The sequence below is a fragment of the Anser anser genome, assembly GCF_964211835.1.
Source record: "Anser anser genome assembly, chromosome: 4".
NCBI lineage: Eukaryota > Metazoa > Chordata > Aves > Anseriformes > Anatidae > Anser > Anser anser.
Genome location: NC_139724.1, coordinates 36,223,700 through 36,236,387, shown reverse-complemented (window position 1 = coordinate 36,236,387; position 12,688 = coordinate 36,223,700). Strand labels below are relative to the sequence as shown.

General features: G+C 44.8%; 1 protein-coding gene and 1 long non-coding RNA gene across 7 annotated transcripts in view; one reads left to right on the top strand and one right to left on the bottom strand.

The window, feature by feature from the left end:
* The window catches only part of SMAD1 (SMAD family member 1), a 103,642-nt gene that overhangs the window by 42,457 nt on the left and 48,497 nt on the right, over positions 1-12,688 (top strand). For 2 of the 6 annotated variants that reach the window (XM_083834696.1, XM_083834695.1), the window contains exon 1: positions 11,919-12,058. The gene's annotated coding sequence lies outside the window, so the exon portion shown is untranslated. Of the gene's footprint in view, positions 1-4,442; positions 4,524-11,778; positions 12,059-12,688 lie in introns of those variants that run through there. The other 4 variants (XM_083834699.1, XM_083834694.1, XM_083834697.1 and 1 more) reach the window with 4 other exon arrangements.
* On the bottom strand, positions 7,653-11,599 carry LOC310898935. Its single transcript, XR_014583860.1, has 2 exons — positions 11,167-11,599; positions 7,653-11,050 (listed from the first exon to the last, which is right to left on the bottom strand). It is a non-coding gene; the product is annotated as an uncharacterized lncRNA (long non-coding RNA).

The following is a 12,688-nucleotide window of genomic DNA, read 5'->3' as shown; positions in this document are numbered from 1 at the left end:
TAAATAAATAAATAATCATAGGAAAAACATTTGGTCTCAGGAAAAAAAAAAAAAAAAAGCTTGATTTTGCAAAATTCAGATTTTGGGGCCAAATATGAGTAGGCTGTTATCTTTTATTAATTCAGGGACTTTGGTTATTTTGCTTTGTATCGTCAACACAAAACCAAAGTATTTACTTTTTTTGAAATAAAAAAATTCACCCCGAGAAAGCTCTAAAGTATTAAAAAAGGAAAAAAAAAAGTGTGGCTCTAAAATGGATATATCTATCACTTGCAAAGGATCTGATCTCTGTAAAAGTCACTGGAACAATTCCTATTGATTCCCACTGAATTAGAGTCAGGTCTCAGGAAACACCAGCTTTGGTTGGTTTAACTTCTTTCCCTTGATAGAAAGCTGTCCCGTGGGATGGAGCAGATAGGAAGTAAGAGTCGCTAAAGTAAGGTCAGTAAAAATGGCTTGAGTGACAAGCGTGCTCATGGTCTCCCAGTCCTCTAGACCAGGGGCCTGGCCAAAGCATGCTGTGGTTGCCCCTCAGCAAATGCACCAGTGTTTCTTCCCCCGTAGTGACAGACGAAGTGGGAGCCTGATGAATGCCCGTATCTCACTCTGGTATGCGGCTGAAATGTTTGGGAGTGTTCTGGGGGCTCGAGATTGGGTATAGGTATTGTGATCTTTGGAAACAATAAAATAGCAAGTTATCTCAGTGGTTTTAGTATAGTGGTAGCCCTTTGCATTCTTTGGGTTTTGTTGGTTAAAGTAATGCAACTACATATACTTGCAAGACACTCCCTAGGTCCGCCTCAATTTTACTGGTCTCTATTGCTTATGCCTGTGATTATATTCTATTCTTAGAGGTGTTACTTTGTCGATGTACACCATCCCTTAAAATCACTCTTATTTATTGCCTACAGCGTGCATGCAGTACCCATCTCTAGTAATTTGCAGCTGATCTCTGGGAAATGCTGCCAAGATTCCAGGCAGGCTTCAGGACGGTCTCCTGTACTGGCTGGGTGCAGTGTTTAGTGGCTGGCCCATTTCACAAATGCTTGCCACGTGCTGTCGGTCGTGCACCTGCTGCGGCAAGAAGCCTGAAGTGGAGCCACAGCTGCCTTCACGAGGCAGAGCAAAGCAGCCCCAGGCTGGCAGGGAGTCAGGAGCAGGCGTTTTGTAGGAGCAAAGCCTTCAGCTTCAGCTGAAGCTGAGCTGTGATGTGCCAGGGATCTCCTGCCAGAATTAAGGTTGCCTGTTCACAGTATAGACATGTCTTTCATGTTTGAAGTTGTGTCTAAGGAAGAACCGGAGATAAGACAGGTACTGGCAACAGGAGAGAGGAGAAGGGAATTTCTACATTTATTAGTCTTGTTGTTGAAGAAAGAGGAAAGATTTTATCATGTCTGCCTTGCTGAAAGCAAGGCTCTGGGTTCACAAGACCTGCTGGTAACGGCGTGTAACTGTGCCTACTTTCATGCCTGCTAAGGCTAGAAGGCCAACACCGCTTTCCTTACAGCAAAGAGGAAGAAAGCTCTGTTGTTGGGGTGTTTGCTGTATGTATGCCCAAGTAGGCATGACCAGCAGATGAGAATTAAGCTGTCATTTGTTCTAACCTTTCAGAAAACGTGACTAAGAGGGAACACAGCACTAATCAAACAGAGATGGGAGGAAAGCAGGGCTGAAGTCCTCCCAGCTGCCCACAGCTTGGCAGATGCCTGCCTGGTAATTAAAGAACTGATCATGAATGAAAGGCAGACTAATGATGCAAAGAGAACTATGGCACTCATACTTAGGGAAAAGCCTTTAATAGTTTTTTTCTTTTTATTTTTTTTCTGGTGAGCAAAGCACGGTCTCTTTAAAAGCCTTGGCCTCCCTTCCGAAGTGTTATTTCTCTGCCCCACCCCTGCATAAGCAACACCTGCGTACCTGCAGGGTGCTTTCTTCTTGATGGCTTGTACACCTTGATAATTCAGGTTGCTGGAGTGGTCTCATTAGCACAGCATGGCCATCCCTTTAGTTAACACAAGGACATTGATCTGACCTTGTCCAGATCCCAGTGATGCAGTAACTTGCTGTGCTAGTAGTCCTTTTGTTATATTTGCATTCTTGGTAACCACTGGGCTGATGAGTTTTAATAGGAGAAGGGAGCCCTTCCCATCCAGGACATGTACAAGAATAGCAGATGGTAGCAAGAAGAGCACCAAACAATTGTGGGTAGTTCTGTGCTGTGGGACCAACTGCAACAGGCTTCTCAGCAAACCCCTAGCGTTTCAGAAAGGTTTCTCAGTGCTGAGTGGCTGCTTATGATGTATGTCAAGCTTAACTGGGGGTCTGTGCCATTGCTCTGGGTGTAGAGAAATGTATAACATACCTTGGAATCCTGAAAGTACAGATTCTTTGGGGTCTGAGGAAACCTGATGGATTTAAAGGAGGAGAGAGGCATTTGGGAATAATTAACTAAGGAATAGTTAACTTCCAGAAAAACTGCAGAGGCTAATGTTCTTTACCTCTCAATAACGCATGTTATTGAAGTTACACAAGGGACTAGAGTGCTATGCTCAGGAGCAGTCAGTTTACTAACAGGCTTGGGGCTACCTTCAGCTGCTTCTGCTTCTCCCTGGTAGTGTGGAAGGCCTGTGACCTGAGCATTAGTGCTGCACACTGATGGTTTTCTGTTTCTGGTAAGACCCACCAGAACAGAGAGGGCATCCATCCTCCAACAGGTATTTTGGGTCCTCTGGTACACCCAACACATAAGCAGTGTTTTGATAGATTAAGGTCACATTTCCCTTGTTCAATGGAGGAATAGGGAACTCAAGGCCATTGTGTTTTGAGTTTCTTACACTTCTAAAATGTAATGAGGTAAATAAGATACTCCTTTGTTATGATGAGAAAATGAACGAAGTCTTCATTATGTGGGAAGGAAGGAGAGAAAGGACAAAATGTTAGGAGTGAGAGCAGGGAAGCAAATACACAGAAGAGAAAAATAATCACAGAAGCAGAATAGGCACAATGTAGGCTGCAGAAAGAGGCAGGGGAGAAACAAATGTGGGGCTTACTGGGTTAGGACATCAGGAGGCAGAGAGGTGGCTGGCAGAGAAAAAATGGAGGCATGTGCTTGCCCGCCAGAAGGACCTGCACAGGTATCAGCAGGGAGGAGCAGCTCTTACTGTGCTTTACAGGATCAAAGAGCAAGTGGAATATTTCTGTGTACGTTTGTACAGTGTGTAACACATGCAATTCCAGTCCTGATTACTATGAAAAGATAGCATAGATAATTAAAAAAGCATCACATACAGGCCCAGGTAGGAAAGACAAGACAAGGGTTGGCAAACCACTGGCTGACCTAGCTTGTCACTCCTTATTTTATTCCCATTTATTCATCACAGAACTAATTAGTGGCATATTATGGAACTGAGGTCATTAAGACTTAGGCTTCTTTGCATCTACTCCAACTAATTTTAAAACCAACTGGAGTGTTTTGGTACACTTCCCTTTTGTGGACCATGCCACTGTACCCCAACCCCCTTGCCCTTTATTTTGGCATTTGCATGTGGTCACTTCCTTTAGTAGGGCTTCCTTTCAATATAACGCCATGGCTGGAGATTTCCCAGAGAAGATGTGCTGCTTTTCTTCTTTCTGTACTGCAGTCCTTGCCTGGAGCAGGTGGGAGCACTGTGCCAGTTCTGCCCCATGCATGTCACATCAAAAGGACCTCGCTTGGTGTGTGCAAATTGAAGACTGAGCTGCACTAGGAAGAACTTCAAGGATGACAGCACTGGAAAATCAAATCAGCTTTAAAGAGAAACACACAGCATTTAGCTGGCTCTGCACTGATAACAAGCATTTACAATCACTAGATCACGAGAACTGCACCATGCAGGGATAATTGCCTGTTATAAATGGCACTGTAGTAACGAGGAGACCAGTGATCTGTATTTAACAAGATTATACACCACAAATCAACGATAAGGCAGGCATTGCTTCTCTGATTCACTTTTGTCAAAGATGAATGAACACAAGGCAAGGTAAAACAAAGATCGAAACAAAGAAAGCACAAAATATGTGAATGCTTTTCAGGCTAAAAAAATACAGAAATGAATTCTTCTGTAGACTGATACAGCCAAATGCAATAGACATAGAGAGAATGGGAGGTTTATAAATTCATTTGGGCCTCAGTGATCCCTCTGTGGGCGCAGCATACTGTGAAGGTGATAGGAGCCCTGACCTCTTGGAATTACCAGAGTCCTCACGGGCATTTTACTCACGAGCCACCGATGTCATTTTGTTGTCCCAGCTAAATTTCAGTTTGGTTAATTATATTCTGACTACTTGATTCCCCAAGAAGCATGGTTGTTGCTGTCTTTAGTTATTTGAAGATGAAACTTTGCATGTTTTGTCAGTGTATGATAGTTACACGTAAAATTCTACATGTATGCTCTGTTTTGCAGGCAAAGAATTGGAACCAAGGAGCTTCAAGCAAACCTAGGGATGAACGCACATTAGAACAGAATCTGTGGAAATCTGTTGAGGTAAAAGTTGCTAGTTTGTAGTGTGAATGGGTGGGAAATATGAATGTAAAGGAAAGGGAATGTCTCTGTAAAGGAATAGGTTATGTAATGTGCTTAATTTTTGCACACATTGTTAGAAAGTTCTCATGATGCTTGCAGTCTTACAGCAATTCAAATTTCTTGCTTTTGGATCTAATATTGAAAGGCTTTAGAATGGGATTTTGAAAAGAGAGGGCTGGCACGTTATACCAGGATCACAGAAACTGAACGAGCTCCCTTACTCTATTACGTTGCCTCTGAAAATGCCATGTCCGCAAGCAAAACCAAGAGTGATTTATTTAATTAATCATAAGGCATGACTGTAATTTTATTTCTCATCTGAAAAATGAGAAACATGGTCCCAGCAATACAATGCCTCTCAAACATGACAAACCAGGACCACTCTGGGCTACCTCAGACATCTGTGAGTGTAGCCTAAAATTGGGATAATGCCTTAGCAGTTCTCAGCTGAATCCTAAATCTGAATCCTGAACTGTTTCTTTCACTATCTGTGTTTTCCCTGGTGTGTATCTTATCTGAACACTGACCAAGCCTGACCTATTTTGTGCAAGATTTGATGAGATCACAGTGCAAGACTGTCTAACTGCAGGCCATAAATTGTTGTACTCCTCCATCTGGTTACTCTCTGACAAGCGTATGCTTTGCTTAATCAGGGTTATAGACTCCCTATCAGTGCCATCTTCTAGGTGCTGAAAGCCTTAGGAACATGAGCAACTGAGCTGTAGGGGTCACGTGCTGTGCGACTGGACTTTGCAGAAGCTGGACCAACTGCGCATTGGCTGTGAGGCCACTTTCTGGTTGCAGGTTTTCAGCTGGAGTAAGGCAGTATCACTGTCTCTTGCTATTTGCAGCTATCTGGGGACTTTCTGTGGTGATATCCATACTGAATATTTGATCCTTGTCTGTAAAAGCGATACTTTTCGGCATCCAGATAAAATGCTTTACACTGAAAACTACTTTATATCTGATTGTGTGCAGAGGCACATATGGGTACCTTAGTTTTCTTTTTTTTTTTTTTTTCCCTCCCCTGTTTTAAAGAATCATTGACTGTGGACTTGTACAAAACAGCTTTCCTAAGTGTTAGTAAGCCATGTAGTCCTTTCCCTTCTCTCTGATGCTTCTGACAACAGCAGAATCTCTGGGTATGCATGACATGATTCGGTCATGAATAAAGACTAAATAAATATAGAAAAAAATAATAAAATTACACAAAAATAAAGAGTAATAAATTGATTTGTCAGGGCTGAAAATAAGAGAACCTTTTTTGAGAGGCTGTAGTGCTCCTGTCCACTTGGGAAGAGTCATGACATTTCTCAGGGAAAGAAGAGATGAGTTTTGTGTCAAGAGATGAGCTATGAGCTGTAAACCAGCACCAGCTAAGTCTCAGTTTTGCAACTAAGTATTGAAAATGCACTTTTCATAATGGTGAGCTGCAACATGAACCTGGGGGAGAAAACCACTATTAGTTCCGTTTACTGAATGAGATGGGTCTTTTGGAAAGAATGTATACGAGCATGCAATCAAAGACAGGTGTCAGGATGCAACTCAACTGAATACTTGATTAAGATAATACCAACAACATTGATTTTGATTGGTGACATCTTTTAACTGTTTAATTTTGCAATTTTTATTTGTAGTGAGGATTTATAGATGTGACTTGTGCAATAATATATGAAGTTTAGAGAGGGTTGCTTTTAAATCTACTCAACTTGTTTGTCATAAATTTGGCTATTTTTGGTCAAGCAAGAAAAGAATGGAATTTAAAATCGGTCTCAGTGCCCTTGACATGCGGGCAACCTTTCCAACTCTTTGTGTGACTGCCAGGATGTTTGAAATTTACAAGCTAATTTCCTCCTGAAAGTGCAAACAGAAACTGATACATGTACATTTATTCTCATGGCTATCATTTATTGAGAACTCACTAAGAACTCATTGCCTTTGGATTACTAATTAAATGCTAATTTACTCACACCGACTCACTGAATTCCTCAGTCCAATCACTCTTTCTCTTCACATTCTCTTATTCAGCAGTGAGCCCAGCTCCTGTGCTTGTCATAGTTCTTCTAACACCATGTTTGCAGCCATGCTCAGAATGAAAGAATTTTTCATTGCTTAAAAAGAAGCTCGCTATGTCTACCGCAGTTTCATAGCCACTTTAAACTGGCTGAAGCCAACAACGCTATTAAAAAGATAAGTTTTGCCCTTTCTTCCACCTCAGCCCTGCCCCTGTACAGGCTCAGCACAAGGTTTTGGACAACCACACTGTGAACAAATCAGGGAACTGATTCAAATTAAAAATGAACTTGGGCCCTTGGAAAAACATTTGTTTTTCCCAGCCAGATCAGTTCCCTAGGCCTGTTCAGTTTGCAGCTGCACCAGCAATTGTGCCAGCACAAAGGGGGTGGGTGACATGGGGTTAGGGATGAGCAGCAGTTGTGCAGGAGGAAGGGGGGGGACTGTTTTACTGCTGACTTGTGCAGCCAAAAGTGACACTGAACTCTGGCAATGTGAGTTAGACTTGCCCCAGTTCAGAAAAATTGAAAAGAGGTTTCTGAATTCCTCAAGATTTATATTAAGTACCATTTATGTGGGGAATGAAAATGAGGCACAATACCTTTTTATGTTTTTAATCTCTATATAGAAAGGGCTTATTATTTTGTCACAAAATATTAACAAAACATGGAAGTAAAAGGCTGCATTTAGATGCAATATATGTGATTTTGTTAGTCTTCCAATGGTGTAATTTAGTTGTCTCCTCTTTGGGTATAAAGGAGATAGATCTCTGTCTCCAGAGAGTTACCACTGTTCACCAAGCCCTCGTCCATCACCACGATCCAGTCCCAGCCCAAAGCTGCTTTAGCCTATGGGCAATGGTGTAGCAAGCTGTGACACACAGCTGCTCGCACAGCACCAGTTTTTAGTGCAGCGGTCATACGGTGCAACCAAGTGAATCTACCTTCAAAAGTTTCTAAACAACCCCAGGCAAGACCCAAAGGGAAAATTTCCCTCTCTAGAACAGCACAATCCTGGTGCAGCAGAGCAGGCAGCAGAACTGTGCTTGGTGGCAGTATGCGATTTGCTGGCAGAATTGAGCAACCCAATATTCCTCCCTTCTTCACCAGTAACATAATATTGCTGGAGCAAAGTCCTTACATCAGAGCCTACAGAGAAAAACACCAATAAAGGAGATAAGGGAGCGCCCTGCTTAGTACTTTTTCTCAGCCCAAACCTTTTGGATTCATAACTTTTAATAAGGATCTTGGCAGCTTTAGCCAGCTACATTAATCTTAGGCAAGTAATGAATTTTGGTCTGAATCCCATCATCTCAAGGGTGGAAAAGATGAATGACTGCTCAATCTGATCAAAGACTTCTCTGGCATTTTTAGACAGATTTACAGCAGAAGCTTTATTTAATGCAACAGAGGAAAATACATATAATAATCTTGGAAATTATCAGCTCCACATTTATTCTATATAAATCCCACTTAATCGTGGTAGGCAGTTTAGGAAGAACTTCTAAGTTAGAGTGAAATGAGTTCTTTGTTTATTTGCATATGTGAGCGAGTCAGGAAGCAAAGGTAGGTCCCAAGCAGACTTTTGACTCTACAGGGACAAACTCATGAAGGGTTCATTTTAGTAGATGGCTGGACACACTGAAGAAGGCATATAGAAAACCCTCAGAACTTCCATCTTCAAGGCCTTTATAGCTTACTTCCTTTAGGTTTGTGTGCAACCTACACAGTGCCAGCTCAAAGCTTCTCTTCAGGGTAAGCGAAGTTGAATCTTGATGCTCGAGGATGTGGTAAGCTCAACCTCTGGCACAGAACAGCTGCTGAGGCACTGTGCTCCTTCTCTCCCCCTGCCCCAGCTGCCCGCAGGTGCCAGTAGAGCGCTCAGCGGGGAAAAGGGGGGAGAGGAGGGCCACTGTGTCCTCTTTAATGGGGACAGGACGTCAGGTGAGCAGCTCAGCGGCTGCCATCATTCCGATGCCCCATTCAGTTGGCCTATGGATGGCCACAGTTCATCCACGCTATGTGCACCATACCACTCCTGCTGCTGTGCAGGGATGAAATACCCTGGCCCAGCTCGGACCCAAGCACCTTTCTCGGCAATGGGAATCAGCTGCCAACTCTGTGCTACCAGGGCTAGCCAGTGCCTTGTACCCAAAGGGGTTTGGAAAACTGTACTGAGCTGTTTGCAGTTATGATGACCTCTTAAAAATACTTCTTACCTTCTCCCACATGCTGTCTTCTGCCTGAGGCATCTTTCCCAAACTGATCTGTGTAACTGCTGAACAGTCTGCATATCCACTTTTAATAATGCTGTGGTGGGAGGCTTGTTTAATACCTCACCTATTTAAAGAAGAAAAGCCGTGGAGGACAGAGGCTGATAAGTACTGTTTTTACCAGCCAGCCCAGGAAAGAAGGAAATTATGAAATCAAGTATCCTTAGAAAGCCATTATTCTTCCTGACAGAACTCCCCTCCTCTCAGAAAATACTGCTCATATTTTCCCATGCTAGGGCAACACTGTAATGGCTAAAAAGAAAATCACTCTAGTGATTTTAATGTAAATAATAAGTTACGTGTTTGATACAATTTAATTAGCCACGAAGCTCTAGTTTCTGGCACAAACCTGGTGAACATAAAGGTGAAGCAAAGTTACTGTGTTTGGTGCTAAACTGTCTCCAGAAGGCACTCGCTAGCCCTGGAACCCCTGTGAATAAGCAAGATGAAACATATGCTGCCTGGCTGAGGTTAACGAGAAATACTAAATTATAATCTGCATATAAACTCTGATTTTAGAGGATGATTGAAAGCTAATAGTGGAGGTAGCAGTTGTCATCATAGTATTTCTTAAATATTTGTTATGTGATGTAATAGAATAAAAATATGTGATATAATGAGTGTCTTAGCACTGTGCCTTCTAATAAGCTGTTTTTGAGAGGCATATTTTAAAGCTGATTAGGCAGGTGCTTGCTGAGATTTTAAAAAGTGTCTAAGAGACTAATGTTGCCTTTGAAAATCTTATTAGAAGTTTATCTGCATAAGTGCCCCAATTCCACTGAAGTTCAGGCTTATGAGCCTTATAACTGATGGTTTCATTTGATTTTACACCTGATCTGATGAAAAGTCAGACTGTTTCCAAAAAAAACTGTTCGTCTCCTTCATTGCTCCTAGCCCCATGTCATGTTTTCTTGCAGCAGACTGAACACTAATGTCATTGCACAGTAGGATATGAAAAAAAGAAATAATGTCCTCTGTAACATCTTCAGGTAGCACAATTATCCGGCCCAATGCAGAGGAGGATCACTGTTGTAGGAGAAGCATCAAGCTATATTCCTGGCTATATGTGCCCTTCCGGTCTCTACTTTCCATTTTCCTCATGTTATTCAGAAAGGCTAGTTAGATTCTAGTGATGTTTAATTAGGGTGTATTAAAAGTAGCTGATGGAGATGGAGGTGCTGAATGTGCAGAATTCAGGTAAGAAAGACACTTGTTGATACTACTCACACAGAGTAAGGGGTTTGGACAGTCACCTGTGAGTTGCACGTCTTAAAGCAGGCAGCAGACTTGCAGTTTTGACTTGGTTGTGTACAAAGGCAGCCCTGCCAGGAATGGCACGCTGTTTCTGCTTATTCTCAGGTCTTCTCTCACAACTGATCAAGCCAGCTCTGACCAACCCTCTGACCAACCCTGTCCAGAACAGCCGTTCAGGTTATTAAACATCAGCAAAAGGCCACACTGGGCTATTTTGTTGCCCTTTATAGGTATACGAGCATATTAATGCGATCCTCCCCAAGCCTCAGTCTAAGCAGAAAATAATTTAATTCTCTCATACCGAAGTGAACCAACCAGTCAACCCTAACAACAACAAAAGAGGTAAAAATGCGGTTCTAACAAGACACCTGACAAACTGCAGTGCTTCCCTAATTATCGTCTTGTCATATCTGCTTAGTGTGAACCATGCACTGAATAGATGCTCGGAGCCTGCTGCCCATCCCAGGCCTTCTCCACGTATTTCTCCGTGTGAAACTGGAGCGCTGAGGTGCTGCCAAGCTCTTGGGGCAGTCACTACTGCTGCACCTGGACACCTGGCCCTGATTTCAGTACAAAAAGAGTAACAGCCTCTTGTTTCTTCTGTGCATTGCTTGGAAATGTCTTCATTACACTGATAATATCTCGGTTACATTGTGCTCCTCCTGACCTTGGGCAAGCCATTTCAAATCTGTTTCTTTGGACTCCTCACACACCTGGGAGGATGGATGTGCCAAGCCTGGACTGCTGTTGTTCCTGTAATCTGCAGGGTCTCAGTCTCGCTGTGCTTTAAAATGAGGTTAATGCCATACAAAGGGCTTCCTATGCACACGAAAACGTACTGGTGTAGGTATAGATGTGATTATGCCAGTACAGATGTATCATGCGTGATCTTTTTTCATGTAGAAAAGTCTTCCACTTCATGCTTCGCATCTCCTTCCAGAAATGACGACTGGGTGAAAGCCAAGGTATTTGTTAAAAAAAAAAAAAAAGTTTCAATTCACTCATACGTGTGCTGTGCTCATCTGAGTACAGATTCCTATAGCCACAGTTGGTAGTGAAGCTCACCTTTCCTCGAGCAGGCTCCAAATGTTCAACTGGACTCACTTCAGAGCAGATGCGTGCTAATTCAGAGTTTGGCTCCATTTCAGAGGGCCGCAGGGGTGAGACCTCGTTCCCCTACACCTAATCACACAAGAAGCCTCACGCACCTTCACGGGTTTCCTCATAGACGTTAGGAGTAACTGCAAAAGCACGCAGAGCCAGGATGAGGCCCGCACGTACAGCACCTCGGGGTGAAGCGGTGTGTTACTGGAAGGTGTCGCTAACTCACCTTCAGCATTAAACACGGACTGAGCAGGGGCTAAGGGAGTGAATCCCTTGCGAGAACCAGAGGCAGGCCGAAACCCCGGGCAAGCAGCGTGCTGCCAATTACTCCAACTAATTGCCAGCCTGCCGGTGCTCGCCGTTCTCCTCGAAGCCCAGCCGCAGCCCGCGAGCTCCCGGCCGCCCCGCGGGGCGAGGGGCCGAGCCGGCCCGGCCCAGCCCGGGGGCGGTCACTGGGAGAGGATCCCTTTTGCCGGTCCGTCCGTCCATCTATCTGTCCGTCCGTCCGAGCGGAGGCTGGGCGGCTCCGACCGCCTGACGCCAGCCAGGCCGGCTCAGCCCCGGCGCGGAGGCAGGGCGAGCGCGGGGCTGCCCGGCGGCGGCGCAGCGAGCGGGGAGCCCCCGCCCGGCCCGACCCGGCCCGGCCCCCTTCTTCTCCTCAGCCGCCAACAACTTGGCGGCCCCGAGCCTCAGCGGGCGGCTGCGCTCTCCTCGTCCTCCGTCCTTCCTCCCCGCGGGGGTCCCCGGGCAGGGCGAGGGGCCGCGGCGAGGCCCCGGGGAAGCGGCTCGGTGCCCTCTCCTCGCCGGCATGATGGCGGCCCTCCCCGCCGGGGCGCGGGCTCCAAGTTTCTGGGTAGGTGCCGCCGCCGCGGGCTGGGAGGGACGGGAGGGAAGGGGACCCCAACCCCGGCCCCGACCCTATCCCCGGTCCCCCTCGGGACAGGGCAGGCTCCTGCCTTTGTGTTTTGCGGGGAAAAAGCCCTGGGGCTCGGACGGACCGCGGCTGGCCCGCCTCGCCGTCCTTCTTCCCTGCCGTCCTTTCTTCACGCGGCCCCCTCCCCTCTTTTTCTTCCTTTTTTTTTTTTTTTTTTTCCTCTTTCTAATTAACGTTTAAAATGAAAAATCTCTGCTCGGAGGTCAAGGAAAGTTCACTTTTTTTTTTTTTTTTGTCCTCCTCCGTGTTTGGATGCCCGAGATTTTCCCCTCCTCTGTCTCGTTTCTTCATGTACTCGGGCTGTACAGCCGAGTCCTCTTATCCTGAATACAGCTCCCTGAGGCTGCTGGAAACGTCCTGGTGTGGAAACACTCAGTCATGCATTCAAAAAATGGGCCAAATCCTGATTTTTTTTTAATTTTTATTCTTTATCAACTGAAGTCAGTGGGAGTTGTGACTGAGGAAGGACTGCTGTGCTTGCTCTTTTGTTAGTAGATCAATCTGAAGAAGATATGGGGTCTGACCTTATACTTTGCTTTTCCGGTATAC